The following is a 17945-nucleotide window of genomic DNA, read 5'->3' on the forward strand; positions in this document are numbered from 1 at the left end:
CCGAAAAGAGTGCATCCTCTCAAAATAGGGGCAGGCATCGGGTCCTGCTCCCCTCCCCTCCGTGGCCCGCACGTACCCCAGCCGCAGCTCCTTCACCTTGGAGCGCACCTGCTCGCAGTTGCGGCTTGGGTGGCCTTGCTGGGCCAGGTTCCGTGCCAGACGGGTGTACAGCTCGGCATTCCGGCGGCGGGACTGCAGGTCATGGAGACCCTCCTCCTCCTCCCACAGGAGGGTCTCCAGCTCCCTGGGGGTCCAGGATTGGGCCCTGCATTTCCGGCCCCTGGGGGCTTCCTCCCTTGCCCCGGGTGACGGTGGCTGACGATCACCTGGAGCTGCCATGCCTGCGCTGAGGTGGCTGGGCAGCACAGTTGCCACGTGGCAGAGCTGGGAAGGGTGGTCTCCGGGGGGCTCCTGCCACGTGCGGCCAGTAGCGTGCGGGCTCTTTAAGCCCTTGGGTAACGCGGAAGTCCGCAGCTTCTACGGGGTCTCCTGTCGTCCAAACTGCTTTTTTCCGTTTCTTCTGCTTTTCTGGAAAAGCTGTCTACACTGGCCCTTTTCCGGAAAAGCTTTTCCGGAAAAAGGACTTATGCCAGAGCGGGAGCAGCGTACAGTTTCCGGAATAGCGGCTGATTTTGTACAGTACAGCGTCGATGCTTTTCCAGAAATTCAAGCGGCCAGTGTAGACAGCTCGCAGCTTATTCCGGAAAAGCGGCTGCTTTTCCGGAATAAGTGGCCCAGTGTAGACACACCCCTTCTGTTTGGGCAAAAGTCCCTTTTGCGCAAAACTTTTGCGCAAAAGGGCCATTGTAGACAGCTGAGATTTGTTTTGTGCAAAAAAGCCCCAATCGCGAAAATGGCGATCGGGGATTTTTTGCACAAAAGCGCGTCTAGATTGGCCTCGGATGCTTTTCCGCAAAAAGTGCTTTTGCAGAAAAGCGTCTCTGCCAATCTAGACTCTCTTTCCCAAAAATGCTTTTAACAGAAACCTTTTCTGTTAAAAGCATTTCCGGAAAATCATGCCAGTCTAGACGTAGCCATAGTGAAGACTTAGCTAGGATTGGGATGCGTATATTGAAAAAAAAAAAAAGAAAGATTTTAGTTTCAGGTGTATGTTCTAGACAGTCCCAAATATTTGGTGAAAGGAGCAAGTATACTGTGACTACAAGCCCGAATAAAGAATTTTAGCAAACTATAGCTAGATTTATTAGGGATTTCCCCCCAAAATATGGAGAGCTACCTTTTGGCACACTGGAGGGGGGGGGGGGGGGGCTGGGTTGGATTCCTATCATACCCTGAATATGATTTAACAGTAGAATCATAGAATCATAGAATAATAGGACTGGAAGGGACCTCAAGAGGTCATCGAGTCCAGCCCCCCCGCCCTCAAGGCAGGACCAAGCTCCGTCTACACCATCCCTGACAGATGTCTATCTAACCTGTTCTTAAATATCTCCAGAGAGGGAGATTCCACCACCTCCCTTGGCAATTTATTCCAATATTTGACCACCCTGACAGTTAGGAATTTTTTCCTAATGTCCAATCTAAACCTCCCCTGCTGCACTTTAAGCCCATTACTCCTTGTCCTGTCCTCAGAAACCAAGAGGAACAAATTTTCTCCTTCCTCCTTGTGACACCCTTTTAGATATTTGAAAACCGCTATCATGACGGATGAGTAGTCTGATCATATCCCAAATGTATATTGGCTGAAATTTTCAGCCATTGCATATTTACATGTGGGGGGTAGGGTGGCTGGAGACGGAGCTCCGTGGGAGCTGTTGCATGGGGGGGGGGGTCGAGTTTTTAAGCTTCTGCTTTTTAAAAGCCAGCTCCCCTCTGCTCCAGCCTCTCAGATACAGGCTGAGCCCAGGTTTATCCGATAACTGTTTACACTGTCACATCCTTGATATTACATGTACCCACGTATGCGTTCCGCGCTGGCATGGGAGAAGGTGGTACTTGGGATGGGAGCATGAAGACAAGTCTCTGGCTAGAGTAAATGGTGAACATGCTACGGATAATCCCCGCCCCCCGCACAGGGAACTCTTCTGAGCGGCTGCCGCAATAGCGACCAGACTGAAAGCCCTCGCGAGCCGGGCCTGCGAGCGCGCCTCATGGCAAGTGTCGTTTGGAGACGAGGCTCCGCGCTAAGTTCCCCGACCGCGTGTCGCCCAACACTCTCCGCGCTTGCGTGCGGCGCGAGAGGCCTCCTCTAGCAACGTGGGTCAGCAGCACCCGGCCGTGCATTGCCATGGCCCCACCCAGGATAGCTCCGCCAGGCGCCCACCGCAGCCCTGGAAACCTCGTAGAGACGGGGCCGTCCTATGGTCGGTGCCAGGCCCCGCCAGCACAGGGCCTGTTCCGCTGAGGAAGGAGGCGCGGCTACGCCACCGCCTGGCAGCCGCTCAGCCCCCCCAAAGGGCCTATTTGCGCCCGCTCAGGCGGCCATTTTGCCTCCCCGTGCCGGTTCGATGACACGTTACGCGCACTACGTGGTGCCGTTCCGCTGCGTGCGCCGCTCCCGCCCCCGCGCGTGGCGCCTGCGCGGTGTGCGCTGTGGCGGCCGAGCCGGAGGAGCCTTTCAGCGTCGCGGCGGCGGCAGCTGGAGACAAAGCGCCCGACTAATGAATGGGACGGTCCTGCCTGACCCTTCCCGTTAACTCTTTCGGGCCCGGCCGGGCGGCGATAACTGGTGGCCTCCCGCTTTCGCGGCGGGTGACCGGCGCGGTGAGTGGTCGCAGTGTGGCGCGGGGCGGGGGCTGCGCGGGGCGATCTGCCTCTCCCGGGCTCCGGCTGCCCCCGCCGCTGACTGGCTCTGCCTGAGCGGCGCCGGTTGCAGAGGCTCGATTCCTTGCTCGGGTGTGCCCGGGAACCCGGCTCCTGGGGCTCTCCGCTGCCCTGTTCCGGCCGGCAGCTCCCGCAGGGCAGCGCCTCCAGGCCGGGGAGGGGGCGTGCGGCGGCGAGGCACAGGAAGCGGGGCACTAGGCCCCTGGTGCTTGCTCGCTCTATTGTCTCTGAGGCCCGGGGAGGCGGCTCCGCCTGCGGGGTGCCCGGTACCGCTCCCTTGGGCGGGGCTCTCCCCGACCCCGGTGTTGGGGGCACAAATGTGACCTGGCCGGGGAGCTGCTGTGCGCGCTCTGCCGTGTCCGGTAGGCTCGGGGGAGGGCTCTCGGTTGGCCCTCCTTGGAGGCCCGAGGCCCGGTTTGCATTCATGGTAGCGCGCGCCCTGCATTGTCTCCGACCGTCGCTGTCTTCCCTGCACAGCGCTAGGCCAGCCCGAAATCCCCCCGGGACTGCGCCCTCCCCGCCCAGTTGCCGCGGGAGGAACTGGGCCCATCGCTTGAGAGTGGGAGGGAGAAGTGACCATGTGGCCAACGTGAACCTGATCTAAGATGGCTAAGAGTGAATAAGAATAGCCCAGGGCCCCGCTAGCCAAGCAGTGAGCGCTGCAGAGCTGTGATTGCTGTGTCCAGCTACCTAACGCATGCTGGGGTATGGGCTTGACGAGTATGAGGCGCTCCCTGCCCAGCGTACTGCATCTAGGTGAAGCTCAGATGGAAAGTGTGTGCTCAACAAGACACACCCCTGCCCCCATTTGCGTGCGCACGAGCTGAGACAGAAAGTGCGTTTTGGACTTTCATACACGAACATACAGCTACAAACGAGATTCTAGATATCGGGTCTAAATAATTGGTTTTGAGAGAGACACTGGATTTTAGAGGGAAAACAGCCATAGCTAGCATCAGCAATAATCTGGATATCTCTATCCCTACCTCCTTTGAAATTGTGAAAACATAAAAAGTATGCCGAGTTAGAAGTACGTGTTTCTTGCTGGATTATGATTTATAAAAAGGCCTGATTTTTCTTCCCTCCCCTCTCCCCCTTTTTATACAGGTTGAACCTCTTTAGTCCGGCACTCTCTGGTCCAGGAACATCTGTGGTCCAGCATAGGGATATTAAATATTGGTTAAATGAATAGTCGAATAACCTCATGAATTCTTATCGGTTACTCAGCTATTCTGTAGACCCCGGAAGCGGGACTGGCAGCCCGTGCAATCCAGTCCATCTCCTGAGGAGCCTCCTGCCACTCCACACTGCTGTATCTGTATCAGAGCAGCAGTGCAGGGTGCGAGGCGGGAGCTGGTCTGCGAGGAGGTAGGTCCCGGACCTAGCTTCCCTCGTGGACAAACTGCCTGTCACCTATTAAATGCTGTGCCACAGCACGGGTCCTGGACCCGTTGCAAGCCAGGTCTGAGAGAGACTGTTGGCCATCCTGCTAAAAAATGTACTGGCTGGGCTGTTACTTAGATCTAATTTTCCCTCAAATGTCTTCTAAGAGCCTCGTGAGCAGAAGTAGTGTTGGTAACACTTCTAGACAATAGTAACCTCTTATGGTTCAGCAAATTCTCTGGTTCGGCACTGGTCAGATCCTGAGGGTGCTGGACTAGAGAGGTTCAACCTGTATTAGAAATAGAAGAAATGTCAAATCTGGAAGCTGGTCTTATTTTGCTAGTGGATTTCTTGGGAGCCTAAAAGGTCTTTGCCTTCACTTACTATGCCTTAATTGAAGAGGTATTTTATAGAATCTTTAAGAAAAGATATAATTTCAGCCCCCATTAAAACAAGCTTTTCAGGCTTTGCTTTGTAGCCTTTTTATAAAAAAGAAAAGGGGACACAATCTCTTAATTTTTCTTTAGCAGAAATCTATAATTTGTAGGCTGTGGTGGTGGGGAAGTCTAGGGATCTGTCAGCTTTTTCTTTCCCACCCAAAAAGTCGTACCTATGACAATGAAAATGACCATTTCTTTTGAATATTTTATGGCTTGGGGAGAGGGAAAGGGATGTTATAATGGAAACATAAAATTTAAAGGTGGATGCAAAGGAAAATAGAGTTTATATATATTTATTTTTTGCTTCCTTGTGGTGTGTGTGTGGGGGGGGGGGGGGGGGAGTCCTGAAAGTCCTTCCTCTTCCACATTTTAAGTTAGAGATAGTGGTCCTGTCTGGGTTGAAGACTATTCATGAGTACCCTGGAGAGAGCATGTATAATATAGTAGTAGAGAGTCTCAGAACCCTTCTAGTAGTGCTAACACCCAACTCCTAACATCTATTTCGGTAACTGCGGGTGTTTCTGTGTAAACTGAGTAATATAAACAAAACCTAAACTGAATGGGGAAAATGTGAAATTTTGGCCTGACAAGACTATAAGATGAGCAGTTCAGAGAGTAGGCATGTAAAATCCTATTTAATTGGTTAATCAATTTAAGAGGGGGGTGGCAGGTGCTTGCACCCCTTTCTCCTCTGCTGCCATGAACAAGGACTGTTTCAGCCCCTACTTGTTAATTGAAACTGGTAAGCCATTCATGTCCCTATCTGAAAGTAAAGAGTTTTTAATCGCATTGTTTAAAATTGATTGGTTTTAATGATGCCTGTTTAACTTCAGTTACTGGCACTCTGGATAAAGGAAGATTTTCTGAGATTCAACATCTTCAGTTATGTGAATGCTAAATATATTAAACATGTTTATATTGTGAACTGGGATGACTGCATACTTTGTGAAACCTACTTGCCTCAGTGCCACTTTGTTCTCCCACCCTCTCCAAATCTATTTTTTTAACCTGCCTGTTCAGTCTTGTCAAAATTGAGATTGCAAGCTATATGGGGTAGGAACTGTCATTCTTTCTTGTCTATGCAATACCTAGCAGGTTGGAGCCCTATACCATGTTCAGGTTCCGTAGATAATACAGGCAGTCCCCGACTTATGTCGGATCCGCAGTTACGAATGGGGCTTTTCTCGCCCCGGAGGACACGGGTGGCAAGACCACCCAGACGCGCCGCGGTCCCGCGGCCTGCGTCCTCTGGAGCGAGAAAAGCTGCTCCGTGTCTCCCTGGTCTGCTGGGTGGAGGGCCCCCAGCAGACCAGGAAGACGCGGAGCAAAGCCGCGGAGGACGCGGGCAGCGGGATCGTGGCGTGTCTGGGCTGTCCCGCTGCCGGCGTCCTCCGAGGCTTTGTTCCTTTGCCCCCCCCCCCCTCCCCCCAGCAGACCAGGGAGACGTGGAGCAAATCCTCAGAGGACGCCGGCAGCGGAACAGCCCAGACGCACGGCGGTCCCACTGCCCGCGTCCTCCGTGGCTTTGCTTCGCGTCTCCCTGGTCTGCTAGGGGGCAGGAGCAAAGGAGCAAAGCCTCGGAGGACGCCGGCAGCAGGACAGCCCAGACGTGCCGCGGTCCCGCTGCCTGCGTCCTCTGCGACTTTGCTCCGCGTCTCCCTGGTCTGCTGGGGGGGGGGGGGCACAGCTAGTGCGCCGCACCCCCCCCCCCCCCCAGCAGACCAGGCTTTTCTCGCCGCCGACGCCTGGGGTAGAGCAGCTGGGGTGCTGCCGGGTTGGTCCCGCAGCAGGCTCCGCGGCGCTACTGGACCAACCCGGCAGCACCCCAGCTGCTCTGCCCCAGGTGTCCCCAAGTCAGCCGCTGCTGAAACTGACCAGCGGCTGACTACAGGAAGCCCGAGGCAGAGTTGCTCTGCCCCGGGCTTCCTGGAATCAGCCGCTGATCAGTTTCAGCAGCAGCTGACTTGGGGACACCTGGGGCAGAGCAGCTGGGGTGCTGCCGGGTTGGTCCAGTAGCGCCAAGGAGCCGCGCTGCGGGGACCTACCCGGCAGTGCCCCAGCTGCTCTGTCCCAGGCGTCTAGATTCAGCCGCTGTTGAAACTGATCAGTGGCTGATTCCAGGAAGCCCAGGGCAAAGCAACTCTGCCTCGGGCTTCCTGTAGTCAGTCGCTGGTCAGTTTCAGCAGCGGCTGAATCTGGACGCCAGTTCCGACTTACATACAAATTCGACTTAAGAACAAACCTACAGTCCCTATCTTGTACGTAACCTGGGGACTGCCCGGGGACTTCAATACAAATAGCAATGTATCTCTGATGCATACAATCCTCTAGGACAAGCAGAAAAGATCAGCGTTCACGCTGCTGGTATTTATGAAAATTAAAACAAAAAAGAAAACATCATGGTCACCTATACAGAATGAAAGAAGCTCAGAAACCCACTTTATTTAAAAAGTTCCGAAATGTGCTTGACATTGCAGTGCTGTAATGCACAGGATCTTCCAATAAGATTTTCTGAAGTAGATATTACAGAAAATACTTAGATTGTTGGGAAATGACTGTTCCTCTTGCCACAGTCCCCCAGCAGGCATGTGTTAATTTCTGTCTTATTTTTCCATGACATAACTGAATATTACCTTTGGGAATCTGTTTCTGGATAAGGAGGGGTTGGGACTGAGGGACATGAACTCTGTGTAAATGTTCTGTCTTCTCTCTCTGAACACCTTACTGCCTCATGCCCCTCACCACAGTCAACATAAAAATACCACGGTAAGTCTGCAAAGGTCAAGGGAAGAAATCACATTTCCATTTCCCAGACCAGGTAATTTCCACATAAGAGAAAATCTGGCTTTGAGGTTTTCTTTCTTAATTAGAAATTCTCAGTATCTCAAAGGAAGCATACTTTGTGTTTGGTTGCTACGGCAGAGTACATTGAAAAGAAATAAAGTAGACTTTACTTAAACAAGTTTCAGAGGGTGGCGGGGTTAGTCTGATTTACTAAAAACAATGAGGAGTCTTTAAGGTGCCATAGGACACCTCATTGTTTTTACTTAAGCAGTTAGTTATACTCACGTAATTGAGGGGACCAAAAAGTAAAAATAGATCTTTTTAAATAGAAGGGGATCATTATGATAATTAAGGATGTGAACGACTAGTCGAGTATCCGATAAGCAGGGCTCGACAAATAGTGTAATTAACTCGCCCGAGGTGAGTAGATTACACCCTGGAAGAGCTGGCACAGAGCAATCTGCGCATGCACAGAACGATCTGCGCAGAACCGCGCGGCTGACAAGCAGGGCTCACTGCCGCTTGGTGAGCCCTGCCAATAAGCATTTGTTTATCGTAAAGTTTACACATTAGTTGCTTCCCCACCCTTGCTACCTCTATCAGAGAGAGGCAGGAGTGGGGAGGGGAGAAAAGGGGGAGCTTCAAAGAAGCAGCGCCACATGGAACTCAGGGCACTGCCACTTTTAAACGCTGTGTGTAGCAGGCTCCCTGTGGTGTTTCAAAGCAACTCAGAGTCCCCATCTGATCCCAAACTCTATGTGGTACTGCCACTTTGAAACACCGCATGGAGCCAGCAGAAGACTGCTTGAGTCCCTCGCTGGTCCTGTGCTTCCCTCGGTGCTTTTACCTTTGAAGTGTAGCAATAGCCATAAGCAGATTGCATTGACTATTTTATTAGCCGATTAATCTAAATTTAATAATCCAATCTGATGATAATGGTAATCCAATCTGATCTGCATATCACAAGCTATAGAAGTTCACCCAGTAAGTCAGATATCTTGGTGATAGGAGATAAAAACCTGAATAGATTATACAGGCTGAACCTCCAAAATATGGGACTCGCTGGTCCAGCAACATCAGTGGTTTGGAAGGGCCAGGTTCAGGGAGTGGGTGGGTGGTAGGGAGCGCAGCCCAGGCGGTAGTGTGGCCAGCATCGTATGGTGTGCAGCTGGAGGTGGGGAGCACAGCCCCACTCCCCAGGAGTGCAGCCTCAGTGGCAGCAGGGTCAGCACGGCAGGGAGCACAGTCCCATCCGGCTGGAAGCAGTGGAATTGGCAGCCAGGTATACAGCGTTGGCCAGTGGGCCTGGAAACACAGGGAATAGCCTGGGCTGTTAGTGAGAGCACAGCTCCAGCCGGGGTCAGCACACTGGGGTGCATAACTGGGGAGGGCTGGGGGCAGTGGGCTTGTGGTAGGAAGCAGGGCCAAGAGTCAGGATGGGAGCCTTGACCCCCCCCCCCCCCGTGGTCTGGCAAACTGTCATTTGGGACCACTTCAGTCCCAGAAGTGCTGGACCAGGCATGTCCCACCTGTAATAGCACTGTGGCACTGAGAACAATAACTTTTTCTTTAAGTAGTAGTGTCAAGTACATTATTAGCACTGACATAGCAGTTTTTACTATGTGTGTTTAATAACTCATTTGTCTTAAGAGTTTACTTTTGTAGAAGTTTGGAAATCCATTTTCCCTAAGATATGTGCCCTTATCTGTTGGGCAAAAGTGCCCTGCTTTCTGTGTCCCTGTGACTTTGTTCCTGCATTTGTACCAGCATAATTAGTATCAGCAGAAATGTGCACAATTGTGAAAATGGGTTAATTTCAGCTTCTGAACTAGAAGGTGGAGTACATGCTAATTTCTGATGACTCAAAAAGCTTTTTAAGTGGGTTTTAAAGTTGGTTTTATAATAAATTGGAACATAAAGGTTCCACCAGGTAAAAACTAATTGAAAGATAAACTTTTGACTTAAACTATATGATCATATCCTGGTAATACACTACTTCTGCATTAGACAATTTATTATGCTATGGGTTAGCCATGTTAAGGTGACATGAGCGGAATAGGAAAACATAATCCGGGCATTCTTCTTTTTATTTGTCCCATATTTAATTTAAAAAATCATAATTTGTCCTGAACTCTTGAAAACTTAAAAACATGGTGTTTTTTAAAACATGTTGATCTTTCTGAGATTCATAGTGTAATAGTTTCCAGTAGAAGTTGGCACAATGAATGTTACAATATTATTAGTTTTTTTATTAAACTAGGAAACAATTCATTCTATAAAATTGTATAATTTTTTTTTCAGTAATTTAAGTAATGAAATGGGGCTGAACAAGGATTGATTATTCTGTTCAAACTTAGTTATTCATTTTTATAGCTGTGTAGAAGCTCATTGTATTTTGTCAAAAGAAATCATAGCTTTTACTAGACTGTGCAAAATTAATCTGTGCTTTCAATGCCAAGGTATACCACCTAAAATTTCATTTTTCGTGCTTGGTTAAAAAGACTGCCTAAAATGTCATCTTTCTTGCTGGGTTATAAATAAAGCTCTACCTTGGCATTGAAAACACAGATTTTGACTTACTAACACACAACCATCTTTGCATAAACAATGTCTTTTCATAGGCAACAGGTCAAGTCTGTGCTTATTGTTGCCTTTTTCACAAGAAAATGGATATGGTAAGGTTTCATCTTAGCAATGATTCTCATGTTCTCTTTTGAATCTGCAACAAAATTCAGAAAACCTCCAGTTTCAAATAGTTTTGTTCTTCATTGTGAATATTTCTCACACTAGTAACTGCCCTAGAGAGAGGGTCCCAATCAAGTTCACAGCCATGCAAAATGAATCATGGACTGTGAAATCTGGTGTCTTCCCATGAAATCTGACTTGGTGTGCTTTTTACTATACTGTACAGATTTCAAAGAGAAGACTAGAATTTCTCAAATTAGGGGTACTGACTCAAAAGGGAGTTGCAGGGACATCACAAGATTACTTCAGGAGAGTCACGGTATTGTCACCCTTACTTCTGCACCGCATTCAGGGCGAGGCAACTGGAGATCAGTGGTTGTAATATTGGCCAGATACCCAGCTCTGAAGGCAGCACCCTGCCAGCAGCAATGCAGAAGTACGACCATACCATGCAATCCTTGCTTCTGCTGTCAGTCGTTCTGCCTCTTGAGCAGTGTTTCTTAAACTTTTTAAGACCAAGGAACACCAAACAATTATTTTATGAGGAACACCAAGAATTTTTTTGTTGACCAAAAAAAAAAAGTGAGTGGGTGGGAGGGAGAGTCAGGGGAACAGTTATTGAGGGGGGAAAAAAGGGTTGGGTGAAAGTTATTGAGCAAAAAAAAAAGGTCGCCTGCCCTTTTAAGGCTGGCCATTTTGAATTCTGTTCTCCGGCACACCTCTGACTGCCTCGTGGCACACCAGTGTGCCCATGGAACACAGTTTAAGAAACACTGCGCTAGAGTTTGATTCTTGGCTAGCAGCTGCTGCTCAGCTCTGCAGGCAGGGCTGTTGCCAGCAATTTCACATCTTGCGACCCCTGCCCAATTCCTTTTTGGATTAGGACCCCTACAATTACAACACACATTTAAATATCTGAAATAATGAAATTTACCATTTTAAAAATCCTATGACCATGAAATTGACCAAAATGGACTGTGAATTTGAAGACATTTGCTATTTGTGCAGAGTAGTATTGATTATTGTAATACTGATGGGTTGAATTGTCCCACATGGATCTATGTGTGGAATTTCCTTTTGGCATTCGCCCTCCATTCCCCTGCATACCTATGTGCGCACACTGTACTAATTGTCCCATACCCCATGTGGACTGTGGAGAATGATGAAATTGAAGAGGGAAGGCAAGTACTGAACTATCTACCATCCACTGCAGAATCCAAGGATTTCTTCATGGAAATATGAATGCAAGAGATATAGTTCGTACCTCCAAAAACCAGTACTTTCTTGTCTGTCAATATCCGTCGTCTCGCAGGACAACGGATGCTCCTGGATCAGAGAACCAAGGAGCCTAAGGGCAGAAGGGCTAGCTGGCTGGGGCAACTGGGTCAGCAGTCCTGCTGGGGGCAGTGCGAGACTAGGGCCAGAGCCTCATGGCAGCTTCTAGAAGTCCATGGCAGTGTGGGGCTGGGACAGATTCCCCCTGTGGCTTCCCTCTAGTCTGAAGTCAGAGCCCTGTGGCAGTGTGGGAACAGTAGTCCGGCAGCTTCTTGGAGCATGGGCCTGGGTATGGAGCCTCACAGGAGTTCCCTGAGCTTAGGGCCAAAACACCACGGCAGCCCCCGTGAGCATGATTCCGGAGACAAGCCCCGAGGCCGCCTGGCAGCCCACTGGAACACAGAGCCGAGGCTGAAGCCCTGCAGCAGGAGTCCGAGCCTCTGCTGCCCAGGGAGCCGGCAGCAGCTGGGCAAGGAGCCCAGCCAGGATGGGGGCAGAGAAGGGGCGATACAGGATGCCTGCTAGGGCAGCCTTGGGAGCTGGTGGCAGGAGACCTCCTCTGATCCAGCAAACAGTGCCAGACCAAGGAGGTCCAGCCTGTAATACAGAGTGATGTTACTGAGCAGTATTAGGGGATGTCTGTCAGAGGTATTGTGGCATCTGTTTGAGTTATGTTTTCAGATGCATGGGAAGCTACAAAGTAGGGATGTGAATGGGTTTACTCCAGGGGTTCTCAAACTTGTGATACCGCGATCCCCTTCCCCCTCAGTTGCTCGGAACTCCCTGGGGGGTTGAGACCCATAGTTTGAGAAACGCTGGGTTACTCAGTGCCTGGGAGCAGCCCTCCACCTGTGCCTGGATGGCTAGCAGACCAGGCTCCACTCAGGCTTGAGCAATCTCCTACCCAGGGCCCCAGTTAATCAGTTAACTAGTTGAATCTAACGTTTAACTGGTTAACTGATTAAATGGGATTTTACATCCCTACTGTAGAGCAGTATACAGAATAGCTCCTGTTGCCTGCTGAAAAGTGTGTGTGTGTGTGTGTGTGTGAGAGAGAGAGAGAGGTGTTGAGTATTTTCTCTCCTCCTTCCCCTCACCTCACCCCCCCCACACACTCTCAATCTCTTTCTCTGAGTTTTCTGTTAGGGGTAGGGTGGAGGTGGGAAATGATTTCTGGCCCACTGCAATTCTTCTCTGATTTTTACTTGTTAATTTACAATACTTGTTTTTGGTGAAACACATAGGCTACGTCTAGACTGGCATGATTTTCTGCAAATGCTTTTAATGGAAAAGTTTTCCGTTAAAAGCATTTGCGGAAAAGAGCGTCTAGATTGGCACGGACGCTTTTCCGCAAAAGCACTTTTTGCGGAAAAGCGTCCATGCCAATCTAGACGCGCTTTTGCGCAAAAAAGCCCCGATCGTCATTTTCGCGATCGGGGCTTTTTTGCACAAACCAAATCTGAGCTGTCTACAGTGGCCCTTTTGCGCAAAAGGACTTTTGCCCAAACGAGAGCAGCATAGTGTTTCCGCAAGAAGCACTGATTTCTTACATGAGATCGTCGGTGTTCTTGCGGAAATTCAAGCAGCCAGTGTAGACAGCTGGCAAGTTTTTCTGCAAAAGCAAGTGCTTTTGCGGAAAAACTTGCCAGTCTAGACACAGTCATGCAGTGTATAAGCGGTAAGGAGTCCTGTGGTACCTTATAGACTAACCGGAGTGTTAGAGCATAAGCTTTTGTGGGCAAAGACCCACTTCGTCAGATGCATGTCATTTTCTTATAGGTACAGGCAGTCCCCGGGTTACGTCAGCCCGACTTAAGTCGGACCCTCAGTTACAAACTAGGGGGGGGAGGCACAGCAAGTGTGGGGTGCTTCCCCCATTGTCGCTGCCTCTGGCGGCATGGGGAGGGGCGCTTCCCCCCAGCAGACCAGGAAGATGCGCTTCTCCCACTGTCGCCGCCTCTGGCGGCACGAGGGGAGCTTCCCCCCAGCAGACCAGGGAGACACGGAGCGGCTTTTCTAGCCGTGGCGAACGCAGGCAGGGGACCGCCGAGACACGCCGCGGTCCTGCTGCCCGCGTCCTCTGTGGCAAGAAAAGCCGCTCCGCATCTCCCTGATCTGCTGGGGGGGAAGCGCAGCTAGTGCGTCCCCCCCCCCCCCCCCAGCAGACCAGGCTTTTCTCACCGACACCTGGGGTAGAGCAGCTGGGGGGCTGACCGGTTGGTCCCACAGCGCCGCACTTCGGCGCTGCGGGGACCAACCCGGCAGCACCCCAGCTGCTCTGCCCCAGGCGTCCCCAAGTCAGCCGCTGCTGAAACTGATCAGCGGCTGATTCCAGGAAGCCCGGGGAAGAGCAGCTCTGCCTCAGGCTTCCTGTAGTCAGCCGCTGGTCAGTTTCAGCAGCGGCTGACTTGGGGACATCTGGGGCAGAGCAGCTGGGGTGCTGCCGGGTTGGTCCCCGCAGCGCCGAAGTGCGGCGCTGCGGGGACCTACCCGGCAGCGCCCCAGCTGCTGTGTCCCAGGCGTCCAGATTCAGCCGCTATTGAAACTGACCAGCAGCGGCTGAATCGGACGCCAGTTCCGACTTACATACAAATTCAACTTCAGAACAAACCTACGGTCCCTATCTTGTATGTAACCCGGGGACTGCCTGTATATGAGATACTCAGTGTATGGTGATTGTGTGCTGTATCACATGTTGATTAATATAAAATTCTGTTAGGCTAGGAGTACTGGTGAAGCAACATTCAATTTATGGAGGGAAGGAATAACTTGCTGTCAAGTAGATCTGTCTCTAATGTCATAAACTGATAGACTCTTTTGAGTGGACTCTTTCAAGTGTGATACAAGTCCCGTGTATAGAGAAGTGAATGGTATGCCTTGACCTTATTGTCAGGGAAAGATTCAGTCGTGTCAACCCAATAATTAAATAAGTGCAGCAAGTTACCAAAAAAGCATGAGTTTGGATTAAAATCGTGAGTTTTCTAAAAAATTTATAATGTTGGGCATGATATTTATCTGTACAAGGTTTATAGAGCTCATTTTTTCCAGTTTTTGTTGACAACTGAAGCTGGAAATATAGGAATTGAAAGCTGATTTCTCAGGTGGTTATAACCTCAGGAGCTGGGACTAAAAGCAAAAAAAAAAAAAAAAAAAAAAAAAGTACTGAAAGGTTTGTGACATCACCTAACATCTCTCTCTCAAAAAAAAATTCCTGCGGGATGAGAATGACATTGTGTCCCACAGCCCCTCCCTCCACCCTTAGCAGCATGGCCTTCCACCTCCTCCGCACTCAGTGGGAGCCACAGCCATATGGCCTTCCTCCTTCGGCCTCCCTACTTTGCTCTACCCTGTGCTGGGGAGGGGGGTGGACGCAGGAGCCATGAGCTACATGGCACGTGGCCTCCTCCCAGCGCTACGGGAGCCACGCAGCTTTCCCCTCCCTGGTGCTGGGTGGTGTGTGTCTGCAAAGAGAGCCAAGTGGCCTCCAGCCTGGCACAACCCCCGGATAGCTGGAAGAAGCAAGCCAGGCCTGGCCCAATCCCCTGGTGCTGGAGGGAGCGAGCCGAGTCCGTGATGAGGCCTAGCCCAGCGACTGGGGGAAGTGAGCCAGGCCTGGCAAGGGAGGGGACAGGGGTTGGGCCAGGGCTGGCCTGGCCTGGCCTCTCCCCTCCCCTCCCCATCTCTCTGAGGTAGGTGGGGTGGGGGAGAGCTGGAGCTGCTGGGGATGGGGATCAAGGTAGAGCTGAGGCTGGGGGGCAGGGTAGAGTCGGGTCTGCCCCCCTCCAGGGTGGCTTTGAGGCTGGGCTCTCCACAGGAGCAGGGGGAGAAGAGCTGGGGTGGCCTCTAACCCTCCCTATCGGTGTGGGGGGTGGCGGGGAAGAGCCGGGGCCAGGTAGCGTTGGCCCTGGGCCCTCTCCAGCCGAGAGGGAGGTTGGAGAACATAGCAAGTAGGGTGCGCTGCCCCCTAGTAAAATAAAACAAAGTTTTTTCCCTCCCTTAGGTAGACTTCTCAGCATCAATTTGGATACCATGTACTGAACCTGAAATGAAGACGGTGGAGCACACTGGACCTGATAAGTAAGTCTCTGTCAAAAAACTGTTGGACAACTCTCTTCTTTTTCCAGTTTGTGCCTCTTTTTATTTTTTTCTTAATTTAGAGCAAGTCAGCTGTTACAGAAGGACTTGAATAAATGAAAGTTATTTAACTTGTTCATCAATAATTTAGTGTGAGTGTGATAGGAATTGCATAAGTGCTTATAGAATTCAGAAACAAGTGTGTCATTTGTGCTCCTAAATCCTTTAGATACTTTTGAAATAAACACTTGCCAAAATCTCTAATGGTTTTTGGATCTTTATCCTGTGAAATGATAAGTGCTAGGCTTAAAGTTTCTCTCTGTATTTACTCTGATCAGAAAGCAAAGATCATCAGAAAAGCAGGATATGCTTTATTGCTTTTTTAAAAAAATAGAGGAAAAATGCAGTAGGTAAAAGCTGTTCATAGTACATTAAAGTAGGTGGACAAAAATGCTATTTATTCTTGTGTAGGCTTTCAGAATGTGCTATTTTCTTTAAGTCCAGTTTTAACTTAACTTTTCAAATTAATGTATTCATTGGATCGTATGGACAGTGACAACAGATGGGCAAAATATTTTAAATAGGTAAAATGTTGAGTCTGGAGACACTGATAGGTTCACTTACAAACACTATACTAGTCTCAAATATTTTCTCAAAATGTACCCAACATTTGAAGAACCAGTAACAGGAAAGTTCTTCTAGGTCAGGTCATATGTTAGGGGTAAGTCAGAGAGGTCTTGTTGCATACTATTTTTGTTTAGCACATAGTTAAGGAGAAATAAACTACCCTGACTGTTTAAGACAGAATTATTGTAGTAGGGATGGAAAGAGCAGTTTCTGTAGTGGCCGTCCTGTTCACCGCTAGTATTTTCCAAAGAGACTTCATGAAACTAGATGATACTTTTTTCTCTGGAAGATGGTAATATTAACTTTTAAATATTATTAAAATATATACCTTTTCATTTAAAATGCCTTCAACAGATGTGCACATCAAAGTGAATTTTAGTAATTTCACCACATTTCCTTATATAATGTCCAATACTGCAGCTTTTAATAGATGTATCAAAAGCAATTTTCTATTGCAGCTCTCAAAGTTAAAAGCATTAATTGAAAATATGAAAATATCTACTTTAACTCTATTATAAATGGGCATCATGTCTCAGATTTAACTCAAGTAATAATTCTTTAGGGCAGCGGATCCCACATTGCCAGGCCGTGCCCTCAATTTTTATTTAGCTTCCCCCGCTGGGGTTCCCCAGGGAATTCCCTTTCCACCCACTTACCCATGCAGCAGCTGGGTGAGTGGGGCTGCTTGCAGCCAGGTGGGCTGCAGCTGGAGCCGGGACCATGGTGAGGCTGTTCCTACTGGGGCACCTTCACCGTGGCCCCGGTTCTGGCTCCAGCAACTGCTACACGAAGGGGCCAAGTGCTCTGTGGAGTGCTACTGTCCCTTCAACTCTGTTCTCCCTCCCTCCCTGATCAATAGGCACCTTCCCAAGGCTTCTAGCTGCTCCCAGCCAGCAGGTACCCACCACGTTGTTATGTATTATTAAGTGCATAGGAAAATATGAATGTGCAAAATGTGTCAGCACTGTTAGTTCTGTCTCTTCGATTCTGGCACAACGGAAGCAAAGGTTTTGGACCGGAGAATACCCTTTAACAAGTATTAGCGAGTATTTTATTATTGTTAAAAAATGTGTGCATACAGCAGTTTTTCAAATTCTTGTTAACTATCATGTCCCCGTCCTTTGATTTGCCTGATATATCATGACATAAAATTACCATAATGAATATGCAATTATTTCAGTGTGGTCCGCCAACAGTATTTGAGTGAGTTTGCTGGTCTGCGGTATAAAAAAGTTTGGGAACCACTGCTTTAGGGTAATCCTAGGTAAAATAACTATTTTGGGGAATATGAAAAGTAAAGAAAATAGAATTTTATGTAAATGTTAAACCAATTAGTTTTTAAAATTTTTGGCTGTGATTTTTGGTATCAGGGTTAAATTTACTGTATCCATTTGCATTCTTTTATCAAAAGTAATTTGTGTAGGTATTAATCTGCTATATGTTTAAGAGATTCTGTCTTTCTGCTAAAGAACTCCTAAATGGTAAAAGCCGGGACAACCAAATTTGGTATACAACTTCATATCGTAACTTAAAGCAGGGGTGGGCGATAATTTTTGATGGGGGGGGGCCCACTCCAAGATTTTGGAAAGTGGTTGAGGGCCACATAATATTAATGGAGGAGAAGCGGGGTCTGAGATGGAGGTTGGGTGCAGAAGGGAGCTTGGGGTAAGGGATTGGAGTACAGGAGGGAGACTGGAGTCTGGGAGGGAGTTGGGATGAAGCAGGCAGTTGTGACCTAGGGTAGGGGACTGGAGTGCAGAGGTTTGAGATGTGACATAGAGTAGGAGGGCATTGTGATCTGGGGCAGGAGATTGGGGTGCCAGATCTGGGAGGGGGTATGGGTGTAAGAGGGGGACAGAGGGTTTGGGTATGTTGAGTGGGGGGGGGGGGGGG

At 49.3% G+C, this 17945-nt stretch overlaps 1 protein-coding gene across 2 annotated transcripts in view; it reads left to right on the plus strand.

Moving 5' to 3' along the window:
• The first annotated feature begins 2453 nt into the window (after positions 1 to 2453).
• Positions 2454 to 17945, plus strand: part of ZBED4 (zinc finger BED-type containing 4) — a 40125-nt gene continuing 24633 nt past the window's right edge. Inside the window, exons 1-2 of one of the 2 annotated variants that reach the window (XM_075927857.1) lie at positions 2454 to 2724; positions 15352 to 15428. The gene's annotated coding sequence lies outside the window, so the exon portion shown is untranslated. The remainder of the gene's footprint in view (positions 2725 to 15351; positions 15429 to 17945) is intronic. The other variant, XM_075927866.1, reaches the window with a different exon arrangement.

This window comes from Pelodiscus sinensis, chromosome 1, assembly GCF_049634645.1.
Source record: "Pelodiscus sinensis isolate JC-2024 chromosome 1, ASM4963464v1, whole genome shotgun sequence".
Lineage (NCBI taxonomy): Eukaryota > Metazoa > Chordata > Testudines > Trionychidae > Pelodiscus > Pelodiscus sinensis.